The sequence below is a fragment of the Arvicanthis niloticus genome, chromosome 2, assembly GCF_011762505.2.
Source record: "Arvicanthis niloticus isolate mArvNil1 chromosome 2, mArvNil1.pat.X, whole genome shotgun sequence".
Classification (NCBI taxonomy): domain Eukaryota; kingdom Metazoa; phylum Chordata; class Mammalia; order Rodentia; family Muridae; genus Arvicanthis; species Arvicanthis niloticus.
The window spans coordinates 47,670,541-47,683,400 of NC_047659.1; the positions used below are offsets into that span (position 1 = coordinate 47,670,541).

Genomic DNA, 12,860 nt, shown 5'->3' on the forward strand with positions numbered 1-12,860 from the left:
AAATTTTAATTTTTTTTTAAAACAGAAGGACTTTTGTTTAAAGTTGCTATAAAATCAAGAATACCCATATACTGTCAATGTTGAGTAACGTGCAGAAGCCTGGTACCTCCAGATCACATTGTCCTGATTTATGTTGGCTGTTGGAAAGGTCAGACATCTTCTAGTGCTACAGAACTGATTCACAGGGAGTCTCAGTGTCTGCTTTCCGACTGGACAATTAACATTTGAAGTGAGACTTCTAAATTGCATCAGCAGTCTGCTTTTGCATGTGATGGAAGATTATCTGCATGAAGCAGCCTCTTCAGCCTCTTCACACAGGACATTGATACAGGGGACCCCTGGATCTTAAACCAGAGCAGTATGGAGAATTCAAGGAAGCCAAACTGTGCTTCCTAGAAAACAAGGTTATAGACAGAAGACTGACCGCTGGAGGCGGTGGCCAGAGATCAAAATGACAGTGCCAAAGGAGGTCAGCCAACTCAGATTCTGTCTAGGACAGATGGCCAAGGGTGACCCTGGAGCATTAGGTGAGACCTGAAGAAGACGTGGGTTATGGAGAAGAACAAGAACCACTTGGGAGGCTGAGGTGAGGAGATTGCTAATTAAGCCTATCTTGGGCTATAAAGTAGGCAAGGTGAGCCTGAACAACTTATCCAAAACAAAAGGCTAAAATAGGCATGGAAATAAAACCACAATTTGGTTCTGTGAAAACCAACAAACTCCTAGCCAATTTCTACAAGCTGGATTGCTTTAAATACAAATATTAAACATCTCCTGTCATGTCCTGTAATTTATTCTAAATGCCAACGATTGAAATCAAATTTAAATAATGTTCATTTTCCCTTTTGACAGTATTTTTTTTCCTTATATATGTTACATGAAAATTTACAAGAACTCTGTTGGTGGTCTGTGCAATTATAGCACACTGGCAAGAAGGAGATGATGCTGTCAGGTGAGGGGAGTTTGGGGGAGATATGCACGCATATCAGTTTGTGTTGGAATTAAAATTGTACACAGTTATCCTACTACTGAGACTAAAATGGAAATTACACATGGGTTCTCTAAAATTTAACTTTTACTCATAAACATATTTTAGCTCTGCTCTCTCTTTTTCCCTCCATACTTCCTTTTAATCCACAAATAAGTATTCATAAATAGGTATTAAACTTTTAAAAATATCATTGGGAGGGGAGAGGTGCTTGTGACCCAGCGCATGTATAGAGGTCAGAGGACCTGGAGTGGATTCTCTCCTATGACCTTCACATTGGTTCCGTGGACCTAACTCAGGTCACCAGGCTTGCCCAGCAAGTACCCCTTCCTGCTGAGTCATTGTACCTGATAGTGTGGAGTTTGAAAACATTGAGTTTAGGTTTTGTTTTCATCTGCATCAACCAATCATCATGCTTCCTCTGTCCCTGCTTAAAAGCAGGAAGCTCACTGATAAAGAACAAACACTGCAGAGATTCCCACTCATGCCATCACATGATCTCAAATCCGGATCACTAGCTTTGTGACTGTAGAGCTTCATGCACTGGGCTGCCTTTTAGGTCAAGCAATAATTGTTTTAAGTAAAAATGAAGCCTTTGACAGAACTGGTCCAGGAAACACATGGTGTAGAGGGAATGGAAGCCTTGAGGACCCTCAGTTCTCCGACTCAGGCCCTCCATCCTCACGAGGGGTACCATAGTAACAGCATTTGCTAGACTCCAGAGACACAATGAGGCTGAATATAGCAGGGTCCCTCTCTGTGTTAGCTTGTAATGGGGCAGACAAGGGAGCTGAGGCAGCACATGTTCAGATACAGTAAATGCTGCTCACACTAGTGTTGCAGACACGATGCTAACTAAGAAAGGCAATACAGTCTCAGGTAGAGTAGAGGATTGGGGACAGCCACTCCAAGGAAGCAAGTTCAGATGAGACACTGGGAAAGCCTACTGTGGAGGTCCAGACAGCAGGAGGCCCAATGTGTTGGCTTCCAAAGAGGCCAATGCTCTTGGAAAGGAGTGAGCAGGGGGATGCTGTGGGAGCTGCAGATGGAAGGACAGGCAGGCAGGGCTGGGAGTGCAAGGTTCCCAAGTCTCGTTGGTACCAACAAAGGTGTGTAAGGCTGAAACTGGAGGTCATAATGATTCTTGTCCTTGTGATTCGCTCAGCCTTGCCCATTCTCATAGCACAAGACATCTTAGTGTTCTCTCCCATTATTGGTCCTCCTCCTAGCGTTCGTGTTGGGTACAGCAGGGCCTATTTATGATCTGTTACTGAGCTTTAGAGGTTCAGACTCTAGATAATCCAGACTTGGGGCAGCCAATAAGAAAACATTCTGCAGAGAGAACAGGCAGTCCACCCAGAGCAGAGAGAGGACAGATGCCAGGATCTGCTCAGAGCATTCAAGGCTCTCCACATCCCACAATTCCCACAATACATGGGCTTCTCAAGCCTGCCCCAATTCCATATAAGTATACAACAAGTATCTGTTGCTTTAGCTTGATAAAGCTGTCTTGAGTTTGCTCACTGGAACTTGTAGCAAGAAATAAAACCAGTGTAGATAAGTGAATCAAGTTAGCCTAACCAACAGGTGGGAGGAAGGCTGGACAGATGAGATGCAGTCAAGTGGAAGTGTTTAATAGAGAGGAATGATGGGGACTGGGGGATCATCATTCTGGAAGGGTTGAGGAGCCATCAGAGTCCTTGTCTGGTGCAGAGTGGTATGAATAGTGAACCAGTCATTCTGTGTAGATGTCCTGTGTCCACTGGTCCTCACAGGGCAGGATGAGAGCGAAGGAGGAAGGAAGATGAATGTTTCTAGAGAAAATGAACTGAAAAATGCCCGGTGCCTGTCCCCTGTGGTGAGAGGTTTCGAGGGACTGACCTGGAACTTAAGAGGAATTTCATGTATCTCTGAGCTAGGGAGGTCTACTTAACCCTGAGCCTAGTCTCCTCTGATCAGCTTCCTTCTTGCTGTCTGCCCTGTTGTGCAGCAAGCAAGCAAATCCACCATGGGTAGCTTCCTCTGCAGGGAGGGCAGTCCTGTCCTATTATTCTTGGGAAAATGATCCTTCAATGGTTTGTGGGTCCACAGTCTGTCTATGCGTACAGAAACACATTTATTTTGGAATTTACATTTCCATGGTTTGTATTGGTGATATTGCTGTTGATTTTACAAGAATTAGGAATGAAAGAGACGACTCCATTGGTAAGAGTACTGGCTGCTCTTACAGAAGACTGCTGTGTGGTGGCTCACAACTGTCTGTCTGTCTGTCTGTCTGTCTATTGTCTATCTATCAGCCTCCTTCAACACGGGCACTCATGCATTCACTTACATACACGCAGCCTAAATACTCACATGCACAAAATAAAAATAAATAAACATTGCTTTATTTTAATTTATGAACAGAGTTTTATACATTAGTTTTAATTTGGAATAGCCGTATGTAAGATCCACCTACTTTTGAAGGGTTACATGGTTAAATAGAATGTTGGTCAACTGTTTCCCACAACCGAGGAGACAATTCCCAGTTGTTTTGTCTTTCACAGTTGTACTTGGATGATAGCTGGGCTACAGTGGGTTCAGACCTACTGTGAGCAGAGAGCTAGTGATGCAGTCACCATGCCAGAGTAAACTCTTAGACAACTTTCAGCTAAGTATCATTGACCTACTGTGTGTGCCTTGCTTCCAGACTGATTTCTGCTAACAGTCCTTGGTTAATTAATTACTAGTTAATTAAACTACTTAACTAATAACTAAAATATTAACTTATGCACTAACTTATGTTACTTGTCCCAGGGAACACTCTGAAGCTCCCCACCCCAACATTTCAGTCAGCTTAAATACACAGGGATGTTGTAGTTCAAGAAGAAATTAGAAGCTTTGCATTGTCCACAGACAGCAGACGGAGGCTCCCTCACTTTGCTTTCAGGAACAAGTGCCCTCATCTCCCCCTGCCTGCTACCCCATACCCCTCTCTCTTTCTTCATTCCTCACAATTCACCAAAACCATTCTCATGGCTGTCAGGATGGTCTTCTAAGAGCACTCATATGTTCTTCTTGCTTCTGCAACTGACTGTTTCCCATTACATGATGACAGTAGCCTACATCCTAACCATGTCCCATGAGGCCTTGCATGCTGAGACCTCACCACCGTTCTCTTTCCCCCTGCCTTATCCTCACTCTCTTCCTGCCTAGCCTTGGTTCATTGTCAACCCTCTTCTTCCTGCTCATTGACCTTCATCTCTGACTCAATGTCATTTTTCTGAGGTCTAAATCTAAGTCACCCCACCCCTACCCCATGGCTTTCCAGCCATGGGTTCAGCCGTCTCTGTTTATTTTCTAGTATGGCTGTAGCAGTTCATGGGATCACGTATGAGTGGATATCCTTGTGAATTCACAACAGTTTTTCAAGGACCCTCCTGGGCCTCCCTTGTCACAGCTGTGTAGGCATGGGTCAGCAAGTACTGTCTAAAGGAATGTGTATTTATTATCTCTCCCTTCAGTGCTAATGTAACCCATGTTCTGAGGAGTGTGACTTGCCACTGAGTGCTTACAAGTGGTAATTCTTCTTTCAGTTGATAGTACTTGGGGAACCCACCCATACTGGTCAGCATCTTGGGCATCATTGGTATCTCAAGTGGGTTGGTTTAACAGTGACCTCATATGGTCACTCGTGTCTCTTAACCTCTTACCTTGGAGGCCTTCTTCCATCAGAGCCATCATGAGACAGTCGTTCTGCCATCTGGATCTCTGTGTTTTTCCTTTTCCATCACTCTGGAGCCTGCTGTTTCTCTCCTACACCAGTTTGCTATGTAGATACAAAATAGTATACTATGGGCTTTTTGTGTGTTTTCTTTTGCAATAAGACCTCAATTGTCCTAGGCTGGCCTTGAACTTGCTGTGTAGTAAAGGATGGCTTTGAACTCATGATCCTTCTGTCTCCACTTCCCAAATGCTGGCATTACAGATACATACCACTACATTCTGGAATTATTTTTAAAGTCCTTGGATTTAAGTTATGTACTTAAGATAACTGTAAAACAGAAACATTTTAGATTATTTACCTATGACTTTTTTAAGCTTATGATTTAGGTTCTTATATTTCCATAGTCCCATTTAGCACACAGATTCATAGATATGTTATATCCTTTATACAGTGCGCCTGTCACAGCCTTGGTGATATGAAGCCATGATGTGGAAAACGACCTTTCCCTGACATGTGATGGTTTGGTTATAAAATGTCAGATACACTAAAGTTAGCTTTTTCTCAATCTTTGTCTATTGTTATTTTCAGTATTCTTGATGTCATTCCCATAAGCAGTTACTACCTAATATGTGCTGGGCATGTTTATAGATTTTACTCTTTTCCTCACAAGGGTCTGAAAGTTGGGTATAACTGTCCTAGTTCCTTATGTAGGAGACAGGGGTGAGCATCTTCAAGCTCACACAGGCAGCATTCGGCAGAGACAGAACTAAGGCTGCAGGGTTGCATGATGCCAATGTCTGCCTGCTTTGCACAACATCAGAGGTCCTCCATTATTTTCCACTGAAGTTCCTGAACACAGAGGAAATCAATACATAATGCCTGGGGTCTAGACCCTTTGTAGCTAGAAGTAGCCAGCAGCCAGTTCAGAACTTCTTTGAAGTCTCATGCTTTAATCTTTAGGATTTATGCAAATTGATCTTTCTACTCTATAATATAAATATATAAAAGTAATCCTTTCAACTACTTGACATAGAATTAAATTGAAACTCCAGGAAGAGCTGCTGTTTGTCCTTCTTCGGCCTTGCTGGGTGCCACTCTGGGGAGCTTCAGGCCTCAGCTGGAGAAGGTCATTGTTGCTGCATGAGGCTGCACAGCTCAAATAGCCTTGGTATCAGCTCCAGGGCCTCGGGCATGCTAGCCTGAGCTCTGTGTCCGAAGCACTCTGTGCCTTCCCTTGTTTGGTTGAAACAGGAACTCACTCACGGTATCACCCAGACTGGTTTCCATTTCAGGATTGTCCTGTCTCAACCTCTTGTTAGCACCGTTTTGTTGTTGGAAAACCTTTTCAGTGACAGAACACACCATCACACGGGCAATACTTGGCCATAGAAGACTTTGTAATAGAGAACAGAGCCTCTAGGAACATTGCCTTGTCAATCCCAAACCAGGCTTTGTTGATGCTGTGTGGAGGTGTTTGAATGATGTCAATCTTGTGGGAAGTCTAGAGATACTTTAATCGTGGTTTGTAAGCCTTCAATTTTTTAGGAACCTAAGGCGTGTTTAAAAATAAAATTGCACTTAAAGCTATAATTTATAAAAAGCAGTGAGAGTGAAGATACTCTCTTTTCCATAGGCCTTGAAAGCTGTACTTGTATTATGTGTGTTTCTTGAGGGTTCCATCAGCAGCCCCTGTTGGGTTTTATAAGAAGATAAGGAGAGAACAAATATGTTTGGTGGATGTGTAGTCAGGTGTGGGGGAAGGGGTGCCTCTGTGGGCCCATGCTGAGGCATCCCTTCCCCCTGAGGGACCAGCCACAGGGATATAGAATAGAGTTTATTCAGAGCATGGGGAGGAGAGTTGAGAGGGTAGTAGAGACGGAGAAAGGCAGAGGGAGAGAGAGTAGTGAAGTAGAGCCTGACCATTAGCATGTGGAGAAAGGGGGGAGGGGAATGGGGAGAGAGGGGGAAGGGTCAAGAGGGCAGCAAGAGCAAGAAGGCAAGAGAGAGTGGAGGGGGCAAGCAGCCCCTTTTATAGTGAGTTAGGCATACCTGGCTGTTGCCAGGTAACTGTGGGGCAGAGCTTAGACAGAATGCTAACAGCCCCTAGTTGTGCAGAACAAAGCCGAGACACCATGTATCTGACTCAGCATTTTACTGATGAGGCTCAAGCTAGGGGACTTGTCTTCAGTGACCCTGCTGATGGGTAACCCTTCCAGTGTCTGATCTCAGAGGGAATCAGAGTCCTGAACCTGCCAGGTTCTCCCAGAATCCTTGATGGCTCTTTTGGTTTCACCATCATTTGAAGAGCTGCTTTTTTTTTTTTTTTTTTTTTTTTTTTTTTTAGCTTTTCTGAGAGGCCAGGAGGGGGATCCCATAGTCCCATCAGCATCCACAGCAAGGTGGCCTCATGGGAAAAGACACATTGACACCCTGGGTCTCAAGACAGCCTGATGTGTTTATAAAACAATAAAGAGAGAGGGAAATATGTTCTATGGAGAAGGTAGTAAGTATAAGGGAAGGGGGTGTCTCAATAGGCCCATGCCAAGGCATCCCTTCCCCATGAGGGACCAGCCACATGGTATAGTATAGAATAGAGTTTATTCAGAGCATGGGAGGGGAGTTAAGAGGGAAGTAGAGGCAGAGAGAGAGAGAGAGAGAGAGAGAGAGAGAGAGAGAGAGAGAGAGAAGATGCCAGCCATGAGCACATGGGAGGGGGGAGGGAAGTGGGATACAGAGCAGGAGCCAGGTAACTGTGGGGAAGAGCATACCTGTCTGTTGCTAGGTAACTGTGGGGAAGAGCATACCTGTCTGTTGCCAGGAAACTGTGGGGTGGAGTTTAGGCAGAATGCTAAGACTGCCACCCCAGACTGTGTTGATTTGCTGTGCTCATACTCCCCCCCAGACAGGGCCTTCTGAAAGATGTTCTGTATGGGAGCAAATGCTTCTGGAATGGAAAGACTAAGCTATCACAAGTGTCACACATGAGGCTACATTCTGGGGGCCATGGTGCAGGAGTCTGGGGGTGACACCAGAGCTCAGCACTTTCTTCCCCCCCCCCCCCACCAGCTGATTCTGATCTTTCCTCAGCTCACTACTACTTTGCCTCTGCTGAGACCTGGTCATTTCAGAACTTAGGTTAGTGGCAAAGCTCTTTCCTAAGTGCCTGTGGCCACTTAGAAAGTGCCCGTGTGAGGTCACAGAGTCTATTGCAGTATGGTAGTGGGTTGGGATACAGAAAAGGGGTTGCAGGGAAAGGTCAACCAGCATCCCAAAGAAGACAAAGGGCTTGGCTAAGCCACCACATACCTCAACTGCTGAGGTTTAGTGTGTGTGTGTGTGTGTGTGTGTGTGTGTGTGTGTGTGTGTGTGTGTGTGTAAGGATGACAACCTTCTAGGTCACTTCTGAAAGACTGCTGCCCTCAAGTTCACACTGACCAGTACTGACTTACATGTGTGAGCTTTATAAAACGTGGCCTTCCCACTGCTTTTGATTTGTTTCATTTTTTTTTAAGGAAATGGGAACTTTTTTATAACTTCCATAAAAATATGAACTGTTGCTCCGTGTGGCTTTATCAATGCAGTGAGTTTACTCTTACTTCCCAGTGACTCCTGGGATACATGTCAGCACCACGAGAAGGTGGCCCAGTAGCCAGACTCTCAATTTACAGCCTCCAGAGGACTTCCCAGTTGAAGGGTTACTCCCTCCTCTGTGTGTCACTCTCTCCTGGACTGCCATGGTCACTTATGCCCAGTGCCATATGCATTATGACACTGAATGCTGCTGGGAGCTGATCCCGCTAGTAGAGGGACAGTCTGTGTTCTCTCCACCAAGAATGCATCTGTACAGATGTTCTCTTGATTCTCGTCTGTTCGTGGCCACACAGAGCATTTGCTTGACTATTTACCACCTCTCCCTGTGCAAACCTAGAGCATCTATCCCATGTCCCTTCCTATCTGATAACTTCCAGGCAATAGCCTTAGGCTTCACAGACACTGCTTTTGTACATGGCTTGGAGGACCACTAACTAAAGACTTTATGATAAGTGACTCAGCAAATCCATGGGAATCTCCCAGTCTTGTCTATTCATTGTGGAGTCCAGAACTGAAAATTTAACTTAATTTCTCATAGGCTACAATGTATGGTGTGTATGGGGTGTGTGTGTGTGTTTGGGTTGTTGCTATCATCAAATATACCGGAATAAAACAATTACCATTTTATATTACACAAGAGTTCTCTGAGTCAGAAGCTCTACATGGGCACAGGAAGATTACTTGTCTGCAAAACCTTGTGTTGACATCAGTTTGGAAGGCCAGGGTAGCTCAAATAATTTGGATGCCTCAGAGGCTATGGAACTGTCTACCACCAGGTGACCTTTCAATTTCACTTGGTGTTTTAGAGTATGGTCAGGGGCTTCTAAGAGGTAACATTTGGAGAGCACAGGTCCCTGCAAGCCATGTGCTTGTGATCCAGCCAGGGAAGTCACCCAGTGTCAATTCAGCTGCATTCTATTGGCTATGAAGAGTCAAGAAAGTGGTCCACACCCTCTCCATTAGTGGGGATCAGGAAAGCATGCAGGGTACGATGGAGTGCTATGCTTATCTTGGGGAATATGCTTCAGCCCACTGTCTGACTACAGTACTCCATACCCATGCAAAATAGATTCCCCTTTCTTAAGAACACCAGAGTGTTTCCCTACTTTGGTATCATCTCAACGGTTCAAGATGCCTTCATCTAAATCATGACTAGATGTAGACCAGGTCCTCAGGGATAGCTCCTGATATTAGTCTCCATTTGATACCCTTGAATAAGAGGTTAATTGCTTGCTTTCTGACACCTGTCAAACAGTGGTGACGAGGACAGGGACTCACCAGACATCCCTCTCCAAAAGGGAGGAATTGGTGTGAGTGGCAGACAACTGTCCCTAATCCAGAACAGTTCCACACTCCGGTTGGGAAAAATGGTTTCAGTTCTTTGGTCAAGGTCCAGTTTGGCTCCCTGGAGTTGTTTCTGTGTCTTTTTTTTTCTTTTTCATAAAAGCTAGTCTGTGTACAACTGAGTCATTTTCTTTATGCTCAAAGGCCTTCAGAGAGCCAAAGTTTCCTTTTATTGTATATTGTCATTTTTTTTAGTCCAAATAGGGTGTTGTTTGTTTAAAATATTGTTGAGTTTCTTAGGTATCCACTTACAATCCACTTTATTAGACAAAAGACTATCTTTGCATCAGCTCTTCTCTGCCTTGAGCCTTTTTGATGTGGCTGGAACACAGTGTCTATAAAGAACTACTTTCAGTCTTCCCCAGTCCCATCAAAGGTTTATAAGTCACCTCTTTGCCTCTTCACACTAAGGCTTTGTCTTCCAAACAGAGCTTTGTGTTCACCTCTACCCTGAGTCTCATCTACATTAGAACGCTCTGCTAAGAGGTTGGAGATGAGAAATGATCCTTTTATTTTTTTTAAAACCTTATAAAAACCTAACTTGTATTTACTGTGTATTCTGATTGTAAACAAAATGATTCCACACTCAGCTCATTTGTACCTGGACCTTACAAGAGACAAGGCTGGTACAAACAGTCTGTGTATGCTGTTCTCTAGGTATCTTAGCCACACCGATCAGTTCATCAGTTACGTCTTTTAGGTTTGAAGTTTCATGGGCACCAGTTCTTTTCCATTTCTACACAACAAGGACCAGTATTTTTTTTTTCTCCACCATCCTCCTCATTAAGCTACTGTCCACAGCCCTCCCACCTCACTCTGTGGTTCCTCTCACTCTTTAAACCTCAGACCAAAGGCACACGCTTTATGCTTTGCTATAACGTAACGTCACTATCTGATACCAAGTTCCCAGTTAGGTTTCTCTTGCTGCATAACAATCTGTGCGAAATGTATCTCCCAAGAGTTGCTTTCTGTTGTCTACAGATTCAATGGGGGCAGGGGCAGGAACTACTTCAGGAAACAGGGGAACAACTTGTCTCTCTCTATGATATCTGAACTTCAGATTACTTAACAGCCAACACAACCTGAATTGCTAGAGATGATTTAACTGATTGGGGGCAGCTAATCTGGAAGATGCTTCACTCCTCTACTGTCAGTGGGGCAAAGGCTGGGACAGGCTGAGAGGGTAGACCTTGCATGTAAGCATGACCTGTTATTTTTCAGAACTCCTTGCTTCTTTAAGTTTTTCATTTTTTATTGTATCATTTTTTTCCCACGATACTGTCTCATGTGCTTTCATAATGGAAAGTTTGCTTCGAATTAAGTTTAATAACACAAATAAAATAGCAAAGAATGTGAGCTGTTCTGTACCCTGATGGTAACAAGAGGCAATTGGTCCAAGCCAAAAGTTCCAAAGCACATACGGTGATAGCCGTCCCTCTCTCTGCTCGCCCTTGGCCACATCAGCTCTTTCCAGAAGCACCCTTGTTGCCCTCCTTTACGTTCAGAGATGTTCTTCATGGTTTCAGATCCTTATATTTATACACTGGCATCTGTTCTTGTATTACTACAAAACAATATACTGTATACATCACACTGTAGACTATCCTGTGTTTGTGTGTGTGTAGAGTATGCCTGTGTGCACAGGTTACATGCAAGTATACCTAATTTTGAAATTTAATTCAGCATATGTATGTGTGACTGGGTAGCACCAGCACAGATAAAGGTTGGTGATGTCTATGGTTGAAGGTATCCACTGTTGGCCTCCGGATGGGAACCCCATGGAGAATGGGGAGTTAATAAAGTAAGCATGAGTCCTTATGCCCCATGTTTCAATAACTAGACAGTTGGCTAGTTCGCCTGAGCAAGGGTTCTTCTCTCCTGTTCTCCATAGTGAGCCCAGTGTCTGGGACATTGACACTCAGCGATGGAAAGTTCAATCGCACATCTCTAAATTCAGCCACTCTGGTCTTCCCTGGAGGTTGTCCTGGTTCCTGTTCTCAAAGCAGCAGCCCCAGGGATTCACACTGGGGGAGCCACTGACCAGGTGCTCTGGGCTTAGAGGAAGGTCAGTGTGCATCCTGAGTCCATGGGAATTGCCACTGAAGTGCTGAGACGAAAGCACCACCAGTCCCTGGAGAGCATTTCTAAGCAAAATAAACTGGCCCCTTAAATTTAACAGGAGTTCTTTCTTTTAGAAGCCTGTAAGGGGATCATAAAAAGCACAAGAAAAAGAACTCCAAAGGTTAAAGGACAAAGCTTTCTCAGAATATAACAACTCTCTTATGCCCTCTGTGAAACTGTTCGTGTAGAACAGAAGTGTGTTGAATGCCCAGAGTGCCATGCCATGAAGAAGGTAGATGATACTACAAGAAAGAAGAGATTCAGAACTGGGAAGGTGTCAAGGGAATGACAATAATACTGGGCGATGTTTGGTGCTGTAGGTATGTCTTGAGTGATGAGCTCAGAGATAGGGATAATCCGCCATCTTAATGTTGGCATGCACACAAGCTGGATTAGCATTTCCTGAGAGGGAAAAAACGGGGTGGGAGGAGCTAGTCGTATCTTGAAGAGCTAGAAGGCTCTTTAGAGAAAGTACCATGACAACACTGTTAAAATGGGCCAGATGGTTGCTGGGGTACCACGTGTCACCAGCTGCCCATTGCTACAGATGAAGTCTTTCTGCCGGTGTTTGTATGACACACATTAATGGGGAGCTGGCTCTTTTGATGCTGTTTAAAATTTACGTGTATGTGTCACTGTAATTATAAACCATAAATATACATGATACCGCACGATCAGTAAAATCACCCACCTTTCATTGTGCAAGGGAGGAAGCTGCATTTATTGCCTGAGAGTGTTCACCTTTCATTCTTTGTAAATGCCCCTCCTTTCTAGCCTGATGCTCACCAAACCTTATCCCTCCCACGCAACACAGAAGCTAATCACATACATCGTGTAGCCCCAAGTTTCAGAGCATGCCTGGACCAAAAGCCAGGGGAAGACAATTCAGGAGCATCTAAAATAAGCCAGATGGTTTTATTTGACAACGTAACAAAAGTGCTCTGGAGAGGTCACATAGCAGGCAGGTGTACCCTGTGAAAGGAAAGGAAGCAAATGGAAGCCAGTCGGCTTCTTTCAAAGAGACACATTCCAAGAGCTGCTGCGCATTTCTTTTGGCTTTGAAAGAGGCTGATTCGGAAGCATTCACCTCGGAGGTAGGCAGCAAGGTTA

The 12,860-nt window shown here is 44.3% G+C and overlaps 1 protein-coding gene across 3 annotated transcripts in view; it reads left to right on the forward strand.

The window, feature by feature from the left end:
* Positions 1–12,860, forward strand: part of Rapgef4 (Rap guanine nucleotide exchange factor 4) — a 285,813-nt gene that overhangs the window by 157,151 nt on the left and 115,802 nt on the right. The window lies entirely within an intron of this gene.